This window comes from Vombatus ursinus, unplaced genomic scaffold, assembly GCF_900497805.2.
Source record: "Vombatus ursinus unplaced genomic scaffold, bare-nosed wombat genome assembly UNPS02014781.1, whole genome shotgun sequence".
Lineage (NCBI taxonomy): Eukaryota > Metazoa > Chordata > Mammalia > Diprotodontia > Vombatidae > Vombatus > Vombatus ursinus.
In genome coordinates, this window is record NW_020954559.1 from 46948525 (window position 1) to 46969916 (window position 21392).

At 37.6% G+C, this 21392-nt stretch overlaps 1 pseudogene; it reads left to right on the plus strand.

The window, feature by feature from the left end:
* The first annotated feature begins 2445 nt into the window (after window positions 1–2445).
* Window positions 2446–19861, plus strand: LOC114046217 (annotated as a pseudogene).
* The last annotated feature ends 1531 nt before the right edge of the window (window positions 19862–21392 follow it).

Sequence of the window (21392 nt, forward strand, 5' to 3'; positions counted from 1 at the left end):
AAGGCCCCAGAGTTAGTGAAAGATGTGGCATGCAGAGAATCATGAGAAAGCCATGGAATATTAAAAATATTAATAATGTCAGTTCTAATAATTCAATCTCAGCTATATTTTTGTACACTTCTGTTCCAAGTTGTGTACCCTGTCTTTTTTCTTAAGCATGAACAAAGATCATGAAACAGATTGTAAGCTAGGTAAATTGCATGTCTGTTTACAATTGTATTTCACATATTCTATATATCATTTGCAAACTATTCCCCAAAGAAATATGTATCAAACTTTTGAAAAAAAATGAAGATCTGATGACAATCTGTTTTCATTTCATTTCTTTCAGATGCCGCATGATATTTCATCTGCTGCTTAGATGCCTTGTCTATATTTTAATGTTACTTTCCCATCATGCTTCCCATTTGTTTTCTTTTGTTCTTTCTGGTTTACATTCATTAGCTATATTTCTCGTGCTGATGATATCACCACAATTAAGCAAAGAAAAACTAGAGGTTGCAAGTGAGTTTTACGTTTTCAGCGTAAGCATGGGATTCTGATCAAATATGAATGTCAAATGTATTTTCACATCTCATTTTAAAAATCAAATACTTCTTCGTTGCTTTAACTTCCAGGCATATGCAATTTGCAAGTTTTAGAACTTGTCATCATGAAGATGGCTTAGGTTATACTTTTAAGAAGACATCTAAGGATTGCAGCATATTTATGAACATGTTTTTGTGGTCTGTACTTTTGGGATAGGGGGATTTTTTTTCCTAGCAATTAATTGCTGCAACTGTTTTAACTGCCAAAACTAAAGATTAATCTAACAGTAGCAGTTTAACCAATGGAGCAACCAATGGCAACCACTCATGAATGTGACTCATACAAAACACTCGTGAAGGGCAGAAATTATGAACTGCACACTGAATAGAGTCTAACAGCTCAATTCTAACATTACTCACTGTATATTAATAGAACCATTTTACTCCAAAGTTAGCATTCAAATTAAAGACAAAAACATTCTCAATAAAAAGAAAGGTTTTAATGCCTACCACAAATAATGCTTCTCTAAACACCATTGTTCACTAAATATTTAATTATTGTTTTACTGAAGGCCATCATTGCAATAAGCCAATTTATTTTTTTCCCAGACAATAACAAAAACAACAACTACAACAAAAATGCCTTCATTATGAGATGAAACATCACAGAAATCAATAATGTTACCTAGTAAGCCTTGTGCATAGGCATGTAATACATGCTTATTTATCTAATTAATCACTATGATTAATTGTACTGAAAAGTGAACCAAATTTTCCAGTAAACTAATATAACTTGTGTTTGGCGTAAAAGGTGGCTTTGGCCTAGAAGCTAAATATATACATTTAGTAATAAACGATAAGGATCACTGGCAAGGCAGGTTACAGAGCTTGGGAAAAGAAGTAGTTACTCAGTGAAAATGCTTTTGGCAACTATTGACCTCTGAGTTCCTAACCTAAAGGATACACAAACAACACAATGTTCCCCGGCCAGTTTTCCCTGATAACCTGCTGGAAAGGGGACAGAATATCCCGGAGCCATTTTACATGCACAATTTAACAATTATGTGGTCAGAGAAGGGATGATTCTGTTAAGCCGCTGGGAATTGTCGATGTTTAAAGGCTTTACACATTTACAGAGGAATCTAAAAATCTAACGCAGCATAATCAATATCAGGATGGATTCTTCTATCCAGAGATAAATGATACCAAACATACTGCTGGGAAGGTGAAATTGGGAAAAGCAAATTTCAAATATTTGCTACAGTCTAAGTCAAAAAAAAAAATAAATACATAAATAAAATTGGTTTTGTATGGATTTAAGGATGATGATCAAGGGAGTACTCTTTGCCACAGTCAAATAAGGAGTAACAGCTGCAGTAATCAAAAAAAAAAAAGAAAGAAAAGAAAATTATTACTATTATTTTCTGCACTGAATTAGAAAAATGAAACTGTAACTATAGTTAAGAAGAAATATTTTAATGTCTGTTACTTTTTAACCAAAAGGAGTTATTCCACTTTTTGCAAGTAAATTTTGAGTCAATAGAATTATTTTTTTCTATATGCAAGAAGTTGAGGGTTAAGGGTATGTGGAGATAAGCAAATGTCAACACTATTAACATTTTCAGTCTAATTGATGATTCCCAATTCATTTTTCTCAGAGAATTTAAACCTGCTCTTCCTTTTATTTAGTTTCCTTGTTATAAAAATCCACTATATTTGCATTTTTCTTTCAAACTGATGAAATCGTTAAAAACACTTATTCCTCTCTTTCACAAAAATAATTTTTAAACTCTTACAGTCATGCTAAAGAGGTAGCTAGAAGAGAGGAAAGGCAGGCAAACTGCTTCTCTGTCACAGGCCCACTTTTAATGGGTTGTTTCCACACTCATGTATTCATCAATCAGATAGAAATTGCAGCATGCCTGATTGGGTCCCCTTCCACCCTCACCACTCCCTGCTGACTGGGCACTGCTTGCCAACTGCTTCAGGAAGTAGCTCGATCAACAACAGCAGCCCCAGCAGCACCCTCAGTATGCTGGTGGGCCATTGCCATCACCAGAGAGAACAGAGAACAGCTGCTCTCTCAACACCTACTGAGGGTCCTGAGCACAATTAGTCTATCAAAGAACATCGCCTCTCACAATGAAGAAAACGAGAGGCTAGGGGGCAAGAACATGTGCTTCTGGACCTAAATTAGGATTGTGGCACTCTACTTTAAAAAAAAAAAAGTGAGTACTCTCAGTTGAACTAGGATTGCATATGGTAACTTTTTTTTTTCTGTTTCCTTAAAATACACACAACAACAACAGCAACAACCCCAATACCAATGGATTAAAGAGTATATTAACCCTTTCAATGATCCTAGCTTATGGTATGTACAGATGAAGGAACAGGGTCTTGGAGAAGAGCAAATTCAGATAGTAGAGGAAAACCTCTGCTACTGCCTGATTCTTAAAGGCACCCAACTCATTTCATTGCTCCAAGGTATCCAAAGTGCTCTATTTTTTTTTTAGATGTCTTCATGCCAGTGTGATTTTCTTCAGCATATGGAAAGTGGAAGGCTGTGGCTCCCCCAGCTAAGTCACACGAAATTGGTATTCGCCCATCGGGCTTCATCAACTTTTTTGCAAACTACCTGGCAAGGAAATTTACGTGAAGATGCCCTGTAATGAGAAAGATAATTCGGCAGCTCTTGAACTACTTCCTTATTGTGCTCAGCCTAAACAGATGTCTTTTTGTTCGTGACTTCCCTTGCACAAACATATTGAATGTAACCTTCTGTTTTGGAGAGACTGAGATAATTTTTTTCATGTGCTAAGATGATGAACCTTATTGCACAGGCTTCTTGTTTCATGATCCAAGACCTCGGAGACAGACTGAGACTGAGGTCCAAGAGGCAGGAACTGTGATGCCCTTGGTAACATCCCTTTCAGGAATGAAGCAGGAGCAGCAGAATCAAGGGCTTTGGCAAAGATTCATGTTTCTTTCTGGTTTGGGTCGGGTTTTGTTCTTTAAAAAAAAGGAGAAAGAAATAAGGCATTGAATTATTCTTGGATCCTTTTCTTCTCTGCGTATATTAGTGCATAATTTTCAACTCCTTATGATGCTCAAAAAGGGAGAGGGAAAGGGAGAGGGAGTATAACAGCTAAAGGCCTACAAGAGTTTCCTGATTTTAATCCCTGAATACTGATGTGAATAAACATGTTTTATTTAAAAAAAAAAAGTCTCTCTCTCTTTGCCATGCAGTTAAATGAAATATTTTGCTCAAATATATAGACCAGAGTCTATATTATTAAGCACAGTTTTGGGTGGGGTCATTGAACAGAGAGACCAACACTGTGCTCATATAAAAATAATTTAAACTAAAATAGAACATCCCTGTGTTTTTCAAATGCAATCATACCTCACACAAATATTGTGCAGTATCCAAGGACAAAACAAACAAAAAGCCTTTAAAATCATTTAATTTTGTATAGATTGTAGAATCTCAAAATTGGAAAGGGTCTTAGGGGTTAATCAGTTGAACTAATTCTTATCCCTAGTAATATATCTCCTACACATAGTCATCCAGTATTTGCTTGAATATCTCCAGTAACGGGAATCTCACTACCTTAGGATGCAGCCTATACCACTTCCAGATGTCTTTAATTTTAAGAACTTTTTATCTTAAACTGAAATCTACCTCTTTAATTAGCACCCCTAACTCCCACTTCTACTCACTGGAATGGGTTAAACCCATACAATTATGACTTTTTTTTTTCCTTCTTTCAAATTGCAGCTCTTGAAACAGGAATTTGTTGTTATCCTTTATTCTTAAAGACCAAAATGACATTATATACTAGAGTCAAGTTTCAGAGTGTCCAACTATGGCTGATCAGACCGATACGAGCTCAGAATGTTCTATCACTGGTAGGGCACAAATAGCCCATGTGAACATTTGGGGGGGATTCTCTAAATTTGTACATCTTGTGTTTCTTTTAAGCTATTTCAATTATGTTTTCCTCATAGAGCAATGCACCTTCTCTAATGTAGGCACACCATGCTGAGCACTCATGTGCCAGTGTCTCCCATGTCACACAATCAATTCCAAAGTTCTTAAGAGAGACCTTGAGACTGTCCTTGTATTGCTTCTTCTGAATACCATGTGAGTTATGATGTAGAAGAAAAAATTATAAATTTGACATCAGAAGCCATAGGTTCCAATCCTGGCTCTGTTATTTACCTGAGGAAAGTAATTTCATTTCTCCAGGCCTCAGTTCCCTCTTTTATAACATAAAGGGATTGGACTAGATTATTTTTAAGGTTCTTGTTGGGGCAGCTAGATGGTGCGATGGATAGACCATTGGGCCTAGAATCAGGAAGACTTATCTTCAGGATTTCAAATTTGACCTCAAATCTTTACAAGCTCTGTGACACTGGGGAAGTCACTTAACCTAATTTGCCTCAGTTCCCTCATCTGTAAAATAAGCTGGAGAAGGAAATGGCAAACCACTCTAGTATCTCTTCCAAGAAAACCCCATATAGGGTCATGAAGAGTCTGACATGACTTAAAAAAATGACTAAATGACAAGCTATTATATTAATCCTGTCTTTTATTTTCCAGGTTAAATATCCACAGATGCTTTAAATATTCCCTATATGAGATGACTTTCAGAACTCTAACCATGCTGGTCACCCTCCTCTAAGTGTTTCTCTAATTGGTAAGTACTCTGCTAATATAGCACCTGGGCTAGACCCTTATCCTTTGTGAGGGTCCCAGAATATCTACCCCACAGTTGGCTTATGAGCCCTGTTGACATATTTACTTTTTCTCTTTTCAACTAGAGGTCGTAAAGAAAAGATATCTAATGAATAGCATAGCAAGAAAAAAATACAAAAGCATATTCACCCCATAAATTTAGATGATATAGTCTTACAAATATATACAACATCAGGAGTAAGTATACACTCATGGATAACATGCATAAAGGGAATGTGTGGCCAGGTCACATATATCAAAGGACAACTCCTATCTCACATTTCTGAACTATTTCTGGTTATGTCATTATGTAAACTCTGTTGGGTGCTGTTCCCTACTCCTGAGATATAGCCTCATGCCTTCTGAAACACCCAAGATATCTCAGTTGAAGTCTGGTAAGGTCTAGTGTCTAGAACCTTTCCCCAATAATGGCAGAGTAATAATTCCTTAGTCACAAGCACCACACACCCAATTAACAAAAGGGAGAATGTTCTAGGGTTAAGATTAAGTTTTGTTGAGTCCTATATCTAGGAACAGATCAAACCTCTATGATAAAGAAAAATATTGAAGTTAAGATCAGATATTTCCAAGGTCCTCTCTGGTTTAGCATGAAAATGAATTTGGATGAAAACAAAAGGTAAACTAAACAGACCATGACTGATCTAGCTTCATTCTTGTCTTTAATACATATTACTGTCATCAGCAAAGCCTGAGTGTTTGCTATAATAATTTTGGCAGGTCAAAAACCTCAATCTCCCTAGACAAAACTGTAGCACTCAGGATTGAATACCAGCATACATATATTGTTTGACCAGGACTAGAATATGGTGGGAAAATAACCTATATGTAAATATATATACATATGTACACATGTATGTATATGTACATATATCCCCCACTAATGTCATATTGATGTATCAACTTGAAGTGGAAGTGAATCTAGGTTCTCAAATGTTATGACAATAGAGAATAAAGGAACACTAGTCATTGAAGAGTTAAAAATACATGTCACCCAGAGGGCAAGGGAGAGAGACAGTGGTAGATACGTCTAGACTTCAGGATATTACAAGCAAAGAATTACAAAGGATGAATAGAGTAAAAGATGCCATCAATGGAATGTATGAGAGGAAAAAAAGGAGATAGCTGGCCATGACGCAAGAATCAAAGGATGGACTTGCCTGCATTGATATTCTTATACTATCAAGAAAAGGGATTAGTACCTTAGATTCCCCCCTCCCCCCCCGGGCACTGCAAAGAGGGTAAGATATAGATAAGAGATGCACTGGATGGGCAGCAATGGATGGATTACTTTCTTTATCACTGGAGAGAATACCTATATTGATAAAATCACAGCTCAATTTGTGATAATTAAAACAGAGTATATTGTCTGGTGGGTTGTACCAAGATGAAATGGTTTCAAGCATACACCCAAGGATAGTCCAAGTGTCTGTTGTCTAAGGATCAAACTAGCTCAGAACTAGTAAGTTCTGAGACACCTAGTATGGCCGAAGGGCAATACATTTTTCATCCATAATATTAAGGGCTGTTAAGGGGTACCATGAGCTTGTCTTTTTGAGTTGCCAGATTTTCCAGAAACACTGGACCCAGAGCATGCAGGAAGCCCTGAATGTGTCAAGGACAAAGCGCCCCCTGAGCTGACATAATTTGTTGCTGTACCCCGAGCTGGATACTTTGTGTGTCCTTGGAAGCAAGACAGGCCCCAACCAATGTATGCTAGGCTGGGATAGTGCTTGTGCAGTTAGGCTCCTTTGCAGATAAGCAAACCCTCCTATCTTTGTAGTCGAGTGCATAGGTTCCCAAAGTGGGTGATACTGCCCCCTGAAGGGCACTGTAAACATGCGGGGGCGGTAATAGCCTTGGGTGCAATTGGGGGGTGTTGAATAAAAATAAGGGGGCAGTGGAAGCATAAGGAAAGAACAGAAGATAAGAAAATTTTGAAAAACCATTTGTACCTGTTTCATCTATTGTGTAACAGAGTTAAAGTTGTGGTGGTTACGTTATTTTCCAAATAAACACACAAAATGCAAATTATAACCAATCAGTGGTCAAGTACGTCGACAGATCTTAACAAGCTGGTGTTGGCAGGCAAGCATGTCATGCATTGTCAGGAAGTCCAGCATGCATCGGCAGGAATATAGGCCTGTAATAACTTGTTTACAGTATGATACTATACAGTTACAAAACATGATATTGCATCATCAAAATGTCAATGCAGAAAAAAACAAAAATTTACAATAAATCATTAAATTTAAGATTCATAATTCAAAAAAAATTTTTTTGAAATGACACAAATTAAAAAAAAAACATTAAGGGGTTAAAGAAAGTAGATTTCCAAGGGGGTGGTGAGTAATTTTTTTTTTTTAAAGGCAGCAGTAGGCCAAATAAGTTTAGGAACCTCTGGTGGTTCCTAACAGAAAAGAATGTGGCTTTTGCCATCCCCTCCCATGCCATGCCCCTTCTTGTTTTATCCTCCTTCTTTTGTTGGACTGTCATAAAAATACAAACTTCTGTAAGGACTACGAATCCTTTGGATTCCATAAACCTGGTTTTCACATAAGTCTTGCGACGTCATGATTGCCTGTTGGCAATAGTCACTAAGGACTATCTACTAAGATAGAGATGGGGTTTGCTCAAAGAGAACTGCATTATGGAATTTACACACACACACATATATATACAAATACACATACATACATGTCTATGTTATATATGTATGAGAGATGATTGGGGGCCAGTAAAGAGAGGGTCAGTCTTTGAGTCAGGAAGACCTAGATTTAAATTCTACTTTTGATACATACTACTTCTTTGACCTTGGGCAAATGAGTTAACCTCACGCTGTTCTGTGTAACTTTCTCCAAAGGTACATCACATAAAAGGTCTAGATAAGAAGAGGCAATTTCCACACTGGAAGATCCTCAGATCCATGAAATCATCACAGATATGGATGCCCATCTACCAAAATATATATGAATACAAACAAATATGCTATATCCACAATATATCCATTATGCTCTGGATGATAATAATTTCTAGTTCTTCTGAGATTTTGTGTCTGCATATATAATGTATCTGTATATATTTATGTATATGCATGTGTATGTTTATGTTATATATATATATATTTTTTAATACAAGTATAAAAGCACACATATATATGCTGCATCTTTCCTAACAATGAAAAGATCCCAGGAAAATTTTGTAAAACAATGTCCCATGGAACTAAGAGAATTATTAAATTAAAAAAAAAAATAGGGCGTAATTGCTTCCCTGGTTACCAACTCTACTTATACTGTAGAACAAATAAAATAATCTTACAAGGCTGGGCATGAAGCTCAAAAAAAGACAGAAGAAAATCTCCTTCTGAATGGAAGGTTAATAATTCACACATGTTTATAATTACCAAGGGAGCTATTTCCCCCCACAATGCATGCAATGGCGATGCCCACACCATCACCGTTTGCACCATCTGTAAGAAGTCCTCTGTTCCTTTGCAAAATACCTCTGTTCCACACTTAACTCAAACAGCAGCATTGGGGCCTTTGCTGGCAGTGTCTCTAAAAATGGGGATTTCTCCTTTCTGAGGAAAAAAGTATTGCCATAAAAGGCAGCATTAAAGCTTAAGAAAATATTCCTTGAAGGATCAAGCTTAGGATGCAGTATTTCCTTAAAAGGATTCTTCTCTTATTCATACCCCACCCCCTCACCTACAAGACTCCTGAACACCCCTGTGGAAATGCTCAAAGGAGAAATATGTCGGAACTCAATTACCTGTGTTAGTGAACCACCTACAGATATTTAAAAATATTCACCTCTCACGGGTACCCAGTATGAACCAAGCGCTTTTTTATTTGTGTCTCTCATGCCCCATTAACATAATGAAATGCCATATACCTTTTTTCACAGTTGGAAAAAGGCCCAAATGGGTGATAAAATAGCCACACTAACTATAAGCTAGTGGACAGGCCTTTTTACTGATGATCCAAATACTCTAGGCCTTTAACTGCTTTGCTGCTGCAAGAATGTCAAGCAAACACTTATTCAACTTCTATTTGTAGTTACCAGAGAAAAAGGCAATGACTAAAAGCTGGTTGTAGACAAGAACACTTTGTTATAATTGATTTTATGTGAAATTTGTGACCTTCGCAGATTGAGGTTTGCATTACTAGGATTTTGTTTGTCATGGAAGTGTTACGCCAAAGAAAATAGTATCTGTGGAGTTAGTTTCAGGTTCTGCCTTTTACACCCGGCCACAAGATAGGAATGCCATACCATTCAAAAGTACACACACAGTCCTATACATGAGCACATGTGTGCACACACACATGCACACACTACAAATTTGCTTTATCCAATTTTCTCTTCTGTCATTCTAAATAGCTGGTTACTTAGAACAGAGTCAACTCCCGTTACTCAAGTACTGATTATTCAATTTGTGGATTATTCAAAGATCTTACTATGTGTTTTTCTTCCTTTTCTCCTTCTATCTGCTTGCTTTTTTTAAAAATCACTTTATTATTCCACTTTTCTTCCTCTAATGTAGAAAGAGCTGTCACACCACTTTGCTATTACAATAGTCTCTTGACTGGTTTTCCTGCTTCCTTGCTCTCCTGTTCATCCTCCACACAACCCTTCTGTGACTAATTCTCTACTTTTATTAAGTCACTACCCTCCTGAAAAAAACCTCACTTTCTATTGTCTATGGGATAAAGCTCATATTCTGAATGAAACCTGAAAATAAGTCTAGAAAGAGGCAATAAAGCAGAGTGCATTGAGCTGTATTTGGAGGTAGGGGCACTGAGTTTGAAACCTGGAACTACTGTTATGACCTATGTGAAGAAAATGGGCTTGTCTTGTGATTAGAGGAAAGGATAATGGATATACTACACTGGTATCCTTACAGTACAAGACAAGTGGGACATGGACAAGAATCACGCAGGTTTGGTAGTTATGTACATAAACACACATACACACACTCCTGCAATCTGTGTACTGGGAGGGAACAGCGATATCATTACAACCACAGATCTATTAGAACAGAGGTGTCAAACTCGTTGACTGCTGCATGGCAAAAAACTCTTGAGTAAGACGTGGGCCATATTAAAATATAATTGGGAAAGGTTTAACACAATAAGTAAAAATAAAATAAAACATAAATAATATTTATTTGTATTTTTCTAAGTCAATATACGACTGACAGGGATTCATTTTATTTTAGTTTGACACCAATACATTAGAATATTGGAAAGTCCAGGGATATGTCATTTTATGTGTCAGTTTCCATATGGGAAAAATTAGGGGATTGGACTAAATGATCTCTAAGGACTAGTCCAACTAGATTTTTAGTTGAATCCATTGGTTATATTCACTAATATTGTAATAATAAAAATGACAATGATAATAATAATGACAAATTATAAACAAACTGGTAATAATAATAACACTTATCATTTATATAGTGTTTGAAGGTTTGCAAAACGTTTTACAAATATTATCTCATTTTATCTTCAGAATAGCCTAAAACATAAGGGCTATTATTATCCCCATTTTATAGATGAGGAATTAGGGTTAGAGAATTTAAGTGACACGTCCATGGTCACAAAGCTGGTAAATATTTGAGGCCCCATTTGAACTCAGCTCTTCCTGACACTAGATCCAGCGTTCTTATCGAATTGAATAGTATAAATAGCTTAACACTTTTATTCCAAAATGAAGCAGGATGAAAGTTGGGCATTATAGTAGCCCTTAATATTGCAAACCTAGCCGATCAATTTCATAAACTTCCACGACCAAGTCGACCGAAGTGTTCTTTTTAGATTTATTTCCTGCTACTCCCCTACATAATATTATCATTATACATTTTATTTGTATTATCCCACCACATAGCAAATATGTTCCTTACTCTTTGTACCTAACCAAATTCTATCCCTTGGTGTGGTGACCTTAAAGTCAAGGAATTGCTGTTTAGTCGATTAGTGGTTTATGACTTTTGGTGATCTCAGTTGGAGTCTTCTTGGCAAATATCTGAGTGGTTTGCCATTTCCTTTTCCCATTCATTCTATAGATGAGGAAACTGAGGCAAACAGTTTTAAGTGACTTGCCCAGTGTCACACAACTAGTAAGTGTCTGAGGTTAGATTTGAACTCAGGCCTTCCTGACTCCAGACCTAGAGTTCAATCCACTGAGCTACCTAGCTGGTTCCAAAATATTGTAAAGTGCTTGGCAAACCTTAAAGCACTATGTAATTGCTGTTTAGTTGTTTTTCAGTTATGTCTAAATTTGGGATTTTCTTGGGAAAGATACTGAAGTGATTTGCCATTTCTTCTCCAGCTTATTTTGCAGACGATGAAATTGAGGAAAGTAGGGTTAAGTGACTTGCCTAGGGTCACACACTTATTAAATGCCTAAGGCTAGATTTGAACACAGGTCCTCCTGACTTCAGGGCTGGCACTCTGTCCACTGAGTCACTTAGCTGCCCTAGGTGTCAAGGAGACCTGAGCCCAGACACTTACTAAAACCAAAGACCCTGGACATGTCACTTAACTTTTGCTTGCCTTAATCCACTGGAGAAGGACACTCCAGCATCCTTGCCAGGAAGACCCCATGGACTTTACTGGTATGCTATGGTCCATGGGATCATGAAGAGTTGGAAATGGCAGAATGACACAACAACAACAACTTAACAGATTTTTATTATGAATTTTCACACCAACTTTTCTTGAGTTTTCTTAATACAAGTGGCAAGAGAGTATCTTTTTTAAAAAGGACAATGTAAAACCTTGCCCAAATGACTTAAGGGCTATACAAGATTTGGGACTATGTACTTTGCCAAATACATTGCAGTACATTTGCTCGATATTTACAATTATTAAAACTGAGGGGAAAGTATGGGGGGGGGGGGTTCAGCCAAGATGATTACTTTACTCCACTTATAGTATCAAGATGCTATACCCTGATGACTTAACCAGGTGAACATATTTCTCCATTGAATAAATAAATCATAAACTTCAGACCAAGTAGAAAAAGGATATAAAGATGTCTTTGAATGCCACTGGATATATTAGAGTGACATTGCACAGGAAATGTATTCAGGGAGAAAGGAACAAGCATTTATTAACTGCCTATGTACTAGGAATTGTGCTAAGCAATTTACAAATATTAACTCTGTTGATTCTTTTGGCTGAAATTCCATAAGTCTGAAGGATTTTGACTTTCTCATAAGCCTCCAGGCTGTTTCCAATGCACATCAGTGGCTGTCAGAACTATCTGCATCAGAAGGTGAGAACAAATTGGACTTAATGAGGAAAAATAGATTAAAAGGTATCAATGTATCAAAGATACACCATACCAAAGTACCCCTACAGAAAGACATCCAGGTCTATCCTTGTGTAACATGTTACTGTTGTTGTGTTTGTTCTTCCTTCTAGAAGAGGACTGTGACATCAGGGAGATGATGGCATGACTTTGATTTGAGAGAGGGAGGTCTATGCAAGGTCACCTGCCTCACTTTCTCCTCCAGAGTCATCTGGGTCCAGTGGCCAGATATTCATTAGGAAGACTGGAGATGGCCCAGGTCACAAGGGGAGACCCTGGCCCTTTTAAGCTAAGGTCTTTTCAGGTTTTTACTTCAAGTGAGGTAATGCCCATTCAGTGAATAGACCTCTTTTAAGAAGTGAGTCAAAGGATGGCCCCGTTAATAAGAAAAAAAAAAAGAAAGAAAGAAACTGGGAGGGGAAGGACCCTCAAGGCTGCCAACCAAAACAGAAACAGCTACTATTTACATTCACTCTGAGCCAGGAGGGCCCAAAAAATAACCATTAAGTGGTGCTTGGGCAGGGAACTATTGTCCAATCTATGAGCTCCAGAGTGAACTGGATTTAAGGCTTGGTATTTGAGACAGAAATCTAGCCAGTAAACCCCAGAAAGAACAGAGGGGAGAGGGGAGACGGAAAGGGGAGAAGGGACGACGAGCTGAGTTACCCAGCTGGAACTGGACATCTGGGTCCCTGTTTTGGCAGCTGGGACTACTCATAGGTTGTGTTTATCCTTCCTTCTCAAAGAGTACCACGACATCAGGGAAATGATGGCATGACTTTGATTTGAGAGAAGGAGGGCTGTGCAAGGTCACTAGCCTCACTTTCTCCTCCAGAGCCATCTGGGTCTAGTGGCCAGATATTCATCAGGAAGACTGGAGATGGCCCAGGTCAAAATGGGAAACCCTGGCCCTTTTAAGCTAACCTCTTTTCAGGTTCTCACTTTGAGTGAGGTAACACTCATTCAGGAATAGGCTAAACAGCAATAGGTCCCTGCCCAAGCATCATTTAAAGGTTATTTTTTGGGCCCTCCTGGCTCAGAGTGAATGTAAATAGTAACTGTTTCTCTTTTGACCAGCAACCCTCAGGGTCTTCTCCTCCCAGTTTCATTTTTTTTTTTTTTTATTAAAGGGGCCATCCCTTGACTCACTTCTTAAAGAGGCCTATTCACTGAATGGGTGTGCAACATATGCTTGAGCCCTGGACACTATAAGTACCAGTGGGCTGGTTTTTCTCAGACTTTTGTTTTGTACCACAGAGTTTTGTACAAGATAATCCAAACAAGTAGCAAATATCTGTTTCTTAAAAAAAAAAAAAAGAATTAGACCTGGCTTTCTGATATTAACTTATAAATAAGGTAGGAGAGTGAGCATACCACTGGAGGCTTTAAACTATTGAATAAGAAAAATAGCCCACCAACACCTCTGGGGTACCCCTAAACATTGTGTAGCCCCAGAACTTTGAGGATTCAGCCCTCTAGTAGAAGGGAGGGTTAGGAAAGAGTAATTAATCTAAGGACAGATGCTACATACAGGTAAGGAAATTGATGTTAATGGAGGTGACTTCCATGGCTATTTGATTCCCACAACAATTCTCTTGATTCCCACTTCAAACCAATTCCATTTTGTAGCTGGCCTTCACTCCATCTCATCAATAGCTGGGAATTATAAAGGGTGGGGTTTGAACTCATGTGTCCTTGACATCAAGTTGAGCTTTTGTTCTGCTACAACACAGTATTTCTGGATGGTGATCATGCAGGTATTTAAACTTGAGTTGGATTTCAAAAATACACAGGAATTTAATGGATAGAAATTGGAAGAAGGGCCTTCCAGGCAAAAAAAAAAGTAATAAAGGCAAAGGCAAAGAGGTAGGAGAAACATTGGCAGTTTCATGTTATTGTTATCTTCAGTCTTCCAAATTTGGTGACATTTGCATCTTTACTCATATCCATTGAAATTTCCTTTTGCTTGTTTAGATAGGTTAAAGGCATCGAACTCATATAAAATTGACAACCCACTGGGGACTGTCATTAAAATAACAGACAAAATGGAAAGTTGCAATGAAGTGACTACCTTAAGAGCCAAGACTAGTGAAAATATATCCCTAGCATCACATATCATCCCATAAGACAAGATCATTGTGGTGAAAAAAGGGACAACCTAACTGAAGAGAACAAAGAAATAATAGAGACATTAGAATACTTGAAAAGCAGTGTTCAAACAATTAAAAATGAATATAGCATAAAATGTGTACATAAGTAAGAGCTAATAAGAGACAATATAATAGGATACCATGAATCAGAAGACAAATGTTAAAAAAAAAACAAAAATGTTACTTTACTTACACATTCTAACAAAAATTCTTTCAAAAGTTCATTTACTATGGAAAATTTATTATATTAAATAACATCTATATGGAAATGAAAGTATATGGGAGAAAGCTGATGCAAAATTTTTGCAAAATAAAGACAGCATCCCGATAACTAATGGGAAAATTATAAACACAGAAATACAGGATTCTGATTTTTTTTCTTAATTTCACATTTTGACCATTCATTTAAGCAAAAAATGCATTCATCTCTTGTCAAGTCAGCATCTTTCAATATCTCTTTCTTTCTCCTGGCTTTTTCAGCTTATTTTAGGGATGCAGGAACTTCCTATGTTTAATAAGTAACTCTTGATTTCTTTTAGGAAATATGCTGGCTCCAATTTTTTTTTTCCTGAAAAGCAGTTGCACACAGCAACATCAGTCGTTCTTCCATCTCGCACAATCTCCTGATGCAAGAATAAAAATCATACAACCATGACAGACAAGTCATTATTTTAATTTTTCCATTTGAAAATGTTCTCTTAACAATGAACAAAGTTTTATTCTAAACATTAAAGATGCCTTTACACCTATGACTTATTAATTTTATTCAGTTTTTAAAGGATCTTCGTTTTTACATGGGATATACAAAAACAAAAGCTATCAATAAAATACCATTTAAATATTTTAAAATTACCTTTCACCATTTATTCCATTTGATTTATCTGAAAGCATACCAATTAGGTCTATCAGAATATGTGTGTATGTATGTGTGTAAACAAAATAAAACAGGAGGAAAAGTTAAAATTCTCAATGATTTTAATTTTAAAAATCAGATATAAAATTAGAAAACAATGTTTTCAAAATCATCAGGTGACAATTTCTGAAACTTTTTATTCAATTGAAGGTTGCCATCCAATGCCTTTGGAGAGAGGGCTTTGGGATTAGGAGAAATTAGAGGAAGGACCTGAGAAAGATGATATAGAAATATGTAGCAATTGTGGAGATGCTTCCAAGTCTAGAGTGGGAGAGGTACAAAAGTGAGATTTAAATATTTGTTTCTGGGATGAGAAGTAAAAGTGGCCCCAGAAACAAGATTGAAGCTGTCCAGGAAACATTGAAACTTTGAGATTCAATGGTAGGAGCTTGGACTTGACCCATTAAATAATAGGAGTTGCCACGAGATCTTAAGGAGAGATGCCATTTCATAATGATATTTTTTTTAAAAGTGACGTAGGTAATCAGGAGAGGAGTAAGGAGGTATGGGGGTTCAGTAATTCAAGCCAGATCCTAGACTAAAACCATATAAAGTAGGAAAAGAGAAAAGTATGGCTATGAATGACTTGTGGAAAAAATACAAAGGACTATGGGAATACTACTAATGAACAGGGGAAAATGAAGCAAAAAAAACATATACATATGTGTATATATGTATATATAATAGATATATATTGGTTATGTATATATGTAGTACCTATTTATGTATATATGTAGTATATGTATATATATGTATATATGTAGTACCTATATAAATACATTGTGGTATGCATGTTTGTGTCCATGTATACACACAAGCACACACACTGGTGTCATTGTAAAGGAAGCTAAAGTAGCTGCAAAATAGTAAATGTAGTGGATGATGTTTACCTTATTAGTAAACATGTTCTTTTCTTTTATCAATTTGTAAGTAACATAAAGGCATGATTGCATTTTGAATCATTTAATTTAATTCAATTTTAAAAACATACATAGAGTGCCTATTATGTGCCTTGCACTGTGTTTGGCACTGGGAATAAAAAAAAAATGAAATCATCCTACTTATATCCTACAACAGGAAAACAATATGTACACAGGAAACAAGCATTTATTAAACATTTACTATGTGTCAGGCACTGTGCTAAATGACTTACAAATATTGATCCTTGATCCTCACAACCACCTTAGGAGGTAGGTGCTATTATTTTCCTTGTTTTACAGTTAGGGAAACTGAGGCAGACAAAGATTAAATAATTTGCCCAGGTTCATACAGCTAGTAAATGTCTAAGATCAGAAATGAACTCAAGTCTTCTTGATTTCAAGCTCAGAGTTCTATCCCCTCTTCCACCTAGCTGCCTAGATATAAAAATACATCTATACATTTAACCCACAGGTAACCTTGAAAGGTACTCACTGGTAGTTTATCCACCCCTTCCAGTTGAAAAAACGCTGAGTAACAGATATGTTCTTTATGATTACCAAAGTGAGAATTTCTATCTCTCTGCTCTGCCTTTCATTGTGTTTGGGTCTTATTTGTTTTCTAAGGATGTTTGGATTTGAGCTTATAGCAACAAGAAACTTCCTCTGTGGTGAGAGACCTTCCGCTGAGAACTCTCCACATTCCTTAATTGTACTTCTTTTAGGCATTACTCACACAATTTTGGCATAGCAGAGTTAGTGTTCTAGAAGCCTCCTAGGCCCTGGAGTTACAAAGGAAAAAATAAGATAGTCCTTCCTCTCTTAGAGTTTATAGTAGACTGGACTTGAATTAAATTTTCCTGTCATGAGGTCCAGTTTTCTTTCCTCCATCCGCTATAACATCCACTATATTTTAATTTATGCAACATATTTAATTGTTTCTTGTGATATTGTTATGACCATACAGGGAAAAGCAAACTGTAATCTGTACTATTTGGTGAATTAAAAAATAGTTGAATACACTTATGCATGTGAATGATGATTAGTAGTAATCTAGAGGCAGAGTTTACCTAATGATATGCCACAGGGCTTTGTCCTTGCCCCTATACTTAACTGATAATTTGGATAATGGAAAATGCTTATTTTTTTTTAATAAGACTAAAATGAGAGAGTTAAAATCCTGTATGAAAGAAATGGTCTTAGAAGGAAGTTCCATTAACTACAGCAATGGAATAAAGCCAACAAGAAAAATTCAAAAGGGATTGGTTAAATTTCTCTTTTTGGTTCCAAAAATTTAAATTACTTAAGTACAGATTGAAGGTGACTTGGCTTGACAGCAGTTCATGAGATAAATGCCTGAGGGGGATCATTGACCACAAGTTTAATGTAAGTCAAGAGTATAGCACTATGTTGAAAACAAACAAACAAATTTATGCAAACTTAGGCTGGACTAATGGAAACACAAGGTTCAGGGTAAGGGAGGTAATAGTTGCACTGTATTCTAGGCTAGTCAGACGTATCAGTTTCCAGACTTTACTGGCGCCATTGAAATATAAAAGAGGCCCCAGAGGAGAGTGACCAAAGTGGTAGGAGTCACTTAATAAGGAATGATTGAGGAATTTGGGGATGGATGTTTAATCTGGAGAAGAAAAGACTTGAGGGATGTGAAAATTACGTTTAGATATTTGAAGAGTTGTCACATAGGTGTGTGGGAGTGGGCATTTCATGCTGCTCAATTGGCAGAACTAATATCTATGTGTAAAATTAACAGTGTGGTAGATCCCAAATCTGCATAAGAACTTTCTGATTTGTTACTGTTGTCCAACAGTGGACTAAATCCCATTCAATAAATTACTTTCCAAGGCTAACCCTTCTACCTGCTGAAACTATCCCATTGCAACCTACCTCCTTCAACAGATTGCCCCCTCCATCACCCCACTCTGCCAACTAATTTTCAATCTTTCCCTATTTTACTCCCTCCTTACTACCTTTAAACATACCCATGTTTCCCCTATCTTGAAAAACAAACTAACAAACAAACAAAAAAAAACTTTATGCTTTCATCCTAGCTATCATCTTACCTCTTTTATGCCCTTTGTGGCTAAACTCCTTTACCGTTGCACTAAAACTGCTTTCTCCAAAGTTGTCAATAATCTCTTAGTTGCCAAATTCAATGGCCTTTTCTAAATCCCTATTCTCCTTAACCTCTCTGCAGCTTTTGACACCATTGATTATATTTTAATTGACGTGAAACTACTATCCTGATCCATCTCTCCTGATTTTTAATCTCACATCTCCAACTGTCTTTCAGACAATTTGAACTGGATGTACACTAGACATCTTAAACCCAACATGTCTGAAACGGAACTCATCTATTCCCTAAGCCCTCCCTCTTCTTATCTTCCCTTATTGTGGAGAGCAACAGTATCCTCCCAGTCCCTTAGGGTTGCAATTTAGGAGTCATTCTCAACTCCTACCACTGATACCCCTCCCCTAGATTCAATATGTTGCCAACTTATATCAATTTCATCATTGCAACATTTCTCGAGTACACCTCCTTCTCTCCTCTGATACTGCCACCACTCTGATGCAGGCCCTTATCCCCTTGCACTTGCAATTTCCTGGTGGTGGGTCAGTCGGCCTCATCTCCCCTGCCTTCAATTCATCCTCCACTCAGTCACAAAAGTGGTTTTCCGGCTTTCCTGGTCTGTTCTGAAGCGTGCAGGAGGCGCGTAACAGACTGTCCTGCTAGGTCAAGGTGCAGGTCCCCAGGAGCTGGGTGTGTAGGGAGACGAACGTGACCCCGCGGTGGCCCGTCGAAAAGTCGCGCCTGGACCAGGAGCTGAAGCTGATAGGCCAGTACGGACTCCGCCACAAGCGCGAAGTATTGCGGGTCAAGTTCACGCTGGCCACGGAGATCTGCAGGGCCACGCGGGAGCTGCTCACCCGGAGCACAAGGACGCGTGGTGGCTGTTTGAAGGCAACGCCTTGCCCCGGAGGCTGGTGCGCATCAGCGTCCTGGACGACGGCAAGCTGAAGCTGGACTACATCCTGGGCCTGAAAGCTGGTCTGTCCAAGTTCATGCAACAAGTGCGGATGCTCATCCGCCAGAGGCACATCAGATTGCGAAAGCTGGTGGTGACCATCCCCACGTGCGCCTAGACTCCCAGATGCACGTCGACTTCTCCCTTGGTTTACCCTACCGGGCAGCCTGGCAGGCAGGGTCAAGTGGACAATGCCAAGAAGGTCCAGGGAGGGGCAGGCATGACGAGGAGAAAGATTAAATGCAACTCCCTTCCTCCCCACCCCAAGTTACCACATTGGAATAAAGCTCTTTGACTTATGAAAAAAAATAATAAAGTGGTTTTCCTAAAGGACAGGTCAAACCATATCACCTCTAGAGTAAAATACAATTGACTCTCTTTGGCATTAAAATCCCTGTATAAACTAGTCATCTTCTACCTTCCCAATCTTTTTATATCTTACTCCTTGCCACATACTTTTTGATCTAGTGACACTAGCCTCCTTGCTGTTCCTCAAACAAGACACTCTATCTCTCATCTCCTGGCATTTTCTCTGGATGTTCCCCATGCCTGGAATACTGTCCTTCCTCATCTCTGCCTACCAGCTTCACTGGATTCCTTTATTCCCAACTAAAATTCTATTTTCAACAAAAAGCTTTCCCCATCCCTCTTAGTTTTAGCACTTTCCTTTTTTCAGTTATTTCCTATTTTTCCTCTGTATAGCTTGGTTGTACATATATTTGTTTGTTGTCTCCCTCATTAGAACTTCTCAAAGGCAGAGGCTGTTTTGGTTTTTTTTTTTTTTTTTTTTGGTCTTTTTTTATATCTTCAGCATTTAGCACAGTGCCTAGCACAGAGTTGGCACTTACTAGATATTTATTAACTATTGACTGAACATTTATTGAGCTCCTGATGTGTGCCAGGTGCTGGTGGCTCAATGTTAGAGTAAATCAAGCCCTGTTATCAAGGATATTGCTTGAGGGTAGGGGGAAATAACATGTTCATAAATAAGATATTAAGTGGAATGAGAGAAGTGCATAGGAGAAATTCAGGAAAATTACTATGAAACATTTGTGTAGGAAACAAGGGGTCATGGAAAAATTTGTGGAATATAAATTGGACAATGAAGATACTGATATCAATCTATAGAGGTAGAGGTGAGTGAAGTGAGGGAGGGGAAGTAAACATAGGGGAGAGAGCAAAGGCACAGAGGTAAGAGAAAACAGAATAAGCAGGAGACAAAGAATAGTACAGCCTTGCTGGAATGTTTATTGATTCCAAGTTTCCAAAAGCCAGAAGGGTCCTCAAAGGCTATCTAGTCCAATTATTTCATTTCACAGATCAAGAAACTGACACAAGTTAAATGACTTGCCTAAGTTTGCATATGGTAGTAAGCATCAGAGATTGAAAGTGTTATTAAATAACTCTGGACAGGTAGGGTGGAAGATTGTGGAGGGTGTTGAATGCCAAGATCATTGGTTTGTATGTCATTCCAGGCAAAAAACAAACAAAAAAAAACATTGAAGACTTTTGAACAAAGTGGCATAGTCACATAAAAACATTATAAAGATTATGCAAGCAATGGTGTACAATATTGATTGAAGATGGTGGAAATTGTCTAAGGTAGAATAGTTGTTAGATTACTGGGATCATTTTGGAAAGAAAAAAAAATGAGGACTAGAAGCAGGGTGGTGGGAGAAGCAGTGGGAGTGGGGATCCACCAGATTGAATAGATAAGGTAGAAGTAGAAAGTAGGGAATTTGTCAGCTGATTAGATATGGGATGTAAATGA